Below are 4,784 nucleotides of genomic sequence, written 5' to 3'. Positions count from 1 at the left end.
TGGAATTAACTTCAATTTTATATAAAATTCTGCTCAGTACAAAATTATAAATGATAAAACTAAACAAGTTTTATATTAATGGCTTAAACAAAAAATAATAAGAAACTGAATTTAAGAAAGCTATTTACATACTTAATTTACATGCTATAATTAATCAGATAGGTTTTTCCAAACAATTTCTCATTTTTTTCTGTGGTTAGAAAAATGAGGTATCAGTAATATATTTCTATTTGCTTTTCAAATATTTAAAACAACATTTATACTTCAACACGTACTTAACAGTATTTTGATTGCTTCAAAATGTTGTCTATATGAACTCCATTTTCACCATTTATATGTTGTTAAATTTTCTGTGGAATATGGTTTAAGGAGTTCTAGTATAATTCAATAGGTGGGAACAAGGGCAACATAATCAGCTTTACTAAGGACAATGCAAATAAATCTGGGAGCTCTGTTTAAGAACCATTTAGAGCTTTAAAAATGTGGCTACTTTTAATATTACTTGGGAAACGTATGAGTAGCTTTCCATATTTACCTTACGAAAGAAAAGCAGCTCTGGAAAGGGATATGAGAACGTCACAACGGTTGCTCCTTCTGCCTTGGCATTGATTGGGGAGTGATGATACAGGTGGACGATGGAGAACGGCACATGGCTGCAATTTGTCATCGTGTGTACCATAGGAGTACTTTGTGCTTTTAAAACCATGGAAATAAACAAGGCTCCGAGCAATTAAATTCAACATTCATTTAAGAGAGGTAAAACAAAGCCCTTCCATGCTATTTCTCACCAAAGTGCACCTGTCGTTAGACTTTGCTGGGCCGTATCTTTGTCCTTTTCTAAGTGGAAGAACCCTTTTCCTGGTGTCTTCTTATTGTCTGGCTTCCACAGACCTTGGTGAATTTGACCTATGCTATCTTTTAGTTTCGTCTGATTAGCATATAATTTTATACACACTATATACATAGCTTTGATACAATAGCAATTCACAAAGGGCTCAGAAGTTGTATTTAGAAACTTATTAGTTTTCAGTAATGATGGCAGAAAGAAATTAATGTTATGAAATGTTGTTGGCATTAAATATGCATTCTGTGAAGGTCCTAAAAAATGACATTCCAGGTATTTTGATTTCATTATTTCTTCTGAAAGACAGCTCTAGACAAGTAGTAATCTCACTGAGACAGACGAACCTGTATGGTTCTAATTTCCATATGAATTGCAAGATTAAGGAGGAGGCTTTGTGCCTGGAGTCTCATAAGATGGATAAAAAATGATCATCACATATGTTAGGAGAAAGTACCTTAATAAAGCTGATGCTTTGGGGAAAACTGAGTCAGATACAGAGTGTAACTGTATTTGAGTTTTTCTCCCCCTTGAATGCATAGCAGCACCTTTAAAACGTGAGCAATGTCTTTTATGGGTGGACTCCTGTAGGAAAGTAAATACATTCTATTGCTCAACACTGAAGAAAGAGGAGAATTTTGTGTGTTCTGTTATGTCACAGTCCTGTGGTGCGCCCTGAAGCATAAATTGCAGACAAATCCCAGAGCAGTAGTAAGGCAGACACATTGCCTTTATATATTTTAAGGCATAAAAGTTAAGAGCAGATATAAGTAATAGCAAAAATTCATATGAGCTGAGGGCCCATGTGGTAGTTGGTATGGCAACTATCACTTTGAATTTTCTGACCTTCGTGTAAAATAAAATCCTAACTATATTTGTTCCATTAACAGAAACATATAATAAGGTACCTGGTATATAGGCATTTCCCTCCAATAGCTGAAATGGATGGAATGCAGGGGTAGTAGTTATGATTTTTAATAAAGATGGCTTCCCTAGGGATAACTGATACCAAGTAGAAACAATACACTGTCAGACATACTGGGCTCTTTTTAATTATCAATTAAATTGTCCTTATTTCTAGCCTAGATTCATTCAAATGTTTACCCATTCATTTAATTGACATTTATTACGCACCAATGATAAGCCTAAGGAGTCCAGGTGATGCAGTGGTTAAAGTGCTCTAGTGTTAATCAAAAAGTTGGAGGCTCGAATCCACTAGCTACTCCACAGTTCAAAGATGAGGCAGAATGCTTCCCTAAAGATGTACAACCTCGTCAGCCTTTTGGGAGCGGTTTTACTCTGCCCTAAGCAGTCTCTATGAGTTTGAATCTACCCTGCACCCAAAAGGACACTGCCATCAAGCCAATTCCCACTCATATCTACTCACAGGCCAGAGCAGTCCTGGCACCGAGAGTCTCTGAGGCTATAAATGTGTAGGGGAGCCAGAGCCTCATCTTTCCCCTACAGAATGGCTTCTGGGTTCTAATTGCTGGCCTACAGGTTAGCAGGCCAACTCTTAATGACACCACAGGCCTCCTTTCATTTACAGCAGTGTTGTTATTATATTTACATGCATAATTTAACAAACATTGGGTACACCAGTGAACAAAATAGACAAACATCCCTGCTCTCATGGAGCATTCATTCTTTGGGGATAGGCAGATTGAAGACAAAGTAAGTAAAGTATAAACTATAGAACATGTCTGTAAGTTACATGAAAAAATTAAGTAGCCATTAGGCATATGAAATATTGGGCAAGACTGAAAGTTTGCATAGATAGCAAGAAAATGTTCCTGTGGAGCTGGTTCTTGCTTCAAAGGAAATGGGAAAATTAAGTCTGGTGACTGTTAGGGGAAATTACATCCTCCAGATAGTGAAAACCTAAAGAGCAAAATGATTGATTGGTGTCAATGTACTTGACGACTAGCCAAACGGTTGGTGGTTTGATCCCACCCAGAGGTGCTTTGAAAGACAGGCCTGGGAATGTCCATCGTAAAGGCCAGCGTCTTGAAAACTCTAGGGGATTCCCATGAGTGAACACCGACTTCAAGCAGCAACAAAGGATCAAGACAGAGCATGTCTGATGAGTTCGAGGAGCACTGGAAGCAGCGTTGTGAAGAGGGGAGAGTAGTAGAAGACGAAAAACGATGGCTATCAGGTCAACTTTGACTCAGGATGACCGCAAGTGTAGCACTGTGTCCCATTGGGTTTGCAATGACTGCGCTTTCAGATGCCAATCACTGGTCTTTCTGCAGAGGGAATATGCTTTTGAAAGGTACAGGTCTACTGGAGCATAGTCCTATTCCGGACACATGGATTGTCATGAGTCTAATTGGCTGAAGCGTAACTTACAGTACAAGAATTTAGAAAGTTGGAAGGGAAGAGGTGGGAGGGCTTCCTTAGATTTTTTTTGTAGGTGAGCATGTTTTAAGGAGCTTAGCTTTTATATAGAGTGATTTTTAGAAGTCATCAGAAGGTCTTGGGAAGAGAAAGTGTGCTTTCAATATTCAAACAATGTATTATATCAATGTACACATCATTGTTATTAAATCCAGTCAGTAATGAGGCTCTTGAGGGCAATTATTTAAGTGCAGCTATTAATAAATATACATTGAGATATCTAGTTCATGCTCTACAGTTCTAAAGGTATTCCTTACCACATAATAAAATACCAGTAGAAGTCCCCTAGCTTACAATGTGACTAAGATATACTACTCTAACAAACCAATTAATTCCCAGGGAATTATGCAAAAAATAAACAACAGAAACAACCACCAACACAGCTCATTAACAAATCTTCTCAGCTAGGTTAAAATTTTATCTAACAAAGCATTACGGATTTCTATGGAACCCAAGGGTCACACTAGTAATCCAATTAAAATTGGTCCACTTTGTGCACTGGAAAGATTAGTATTCTTTTTTTTTTTCTCTTTTTTTTTCCAGGGGAGAGCGCGAATGCAGTCCCCCACTACCACACATTATGCAGTCGAGTTTCCAACATTTGGGGACGTCACAGGGGTCAGCACATCCGGAGTGCAGTGGATAAGCCTCGGCCTGGGAAAACCACCTTCATGATCATGGTATCTCCCCTGCCAGGTAAGTATTAGTATTATTCTTAACAACAGAATCATGTCTTCACATAATGAAGGACTCTGGTGCTCTGTTCTTTTATTTAAATAGTCTCTTAAGATACTATTCCATAATGATAATAACACTGTTTAGCAGTTACAGTGTATGAACCATTGTATGTTTCTGGAAATGAAGGGTAGTTGGGAAGTAGAAGGGTGACAAGTGCAGAAGGAGCAATAGCCGAGGCAGCTGTAGACCAAAAAAATCAGATGCACGAAATACTGTTGTTACTGTCTTTCTGTTGTTCTTTGTTGTTTAGCCAGAAGATTGGAATATACAAGTAGGACAGTGAAATTTACAAAATCCAAGTTTCACTCTTATTAAATTTTTGAGACTAGGTTCCCATCATTCATAAGGGAACACTGAAACAGATGCAAAATAGATCAACAGTGATGTCAAGTAACACCCATGCAGAAGTGCTCGGGGAATGAGTAATTATTTCGTATGAAACAGAAATGATGGGGGAATAATTTAAACATTGTTCAAAGCTATAAAGAAAAATTATTCATCTCCCTTCCATTAAAAGCCTAGCAGCAGGAAATGGGCTTTTGCCACTATCTAAGGAATTCATGTTATTATAGAAAATAGTTTCCTCAGGCACATGTTTCTGGATATTTTTTTTTCAAGACTGCAATATTGAAAGGGGGCTATGGATCCTTTTTCAGAAGAAGAATAAGGGGGGTCTATTAATAAATTAAGTTTGTTGCTTAGTTATAATTTTATAGAAGATCTAAGGATAAAAATGATTATATTGCAAGACTGGCTAGACCAGAGGAGGTACATGGGTACACAGGGAGGGTAAAGGGAGAATGGG

General features: G+C 37.7%; 1 non-coding gene across 1 annotated transcript; it reads right to left on the bottom strand.

Moving 5' to 3' along the window:
• Nucleotides 1-3,781: 3,781 nt before the first annotated feature.
• On the bottom strand, nt 3,782-3,945 carry LOC115871146. The gene has a single exon (XR_004047125.1). It is a non-coding gene; the product is annotated as a U1 spliceosomal RNA (small nuclear RNA).
• Between the last annotated feature and the right edge of the window lie 839 nt (nt 3,946-4,784).

This window comes from Echinops telfairi, unplaced genomic scaffold (assembly GCF_000313985.2).
Source record: "Echinops telfairi isolate 266 unplaced genomic scaffold, ASM31398v2 ScPeMD7_3533;HRSCAF=4204_0, whole genome shotgun sequence".
NCBI classification, from domain to species: Eukaryota; Metazoa; Chordata; class Mammalia; order Afrosoricida; family Tenrecidae; genus Echinops; species Echinops telfairi.
Note: the sequence above shows the minus strand (reverse complement) of the source record. Positions and strands in the feature narration are given on the sequence as shown.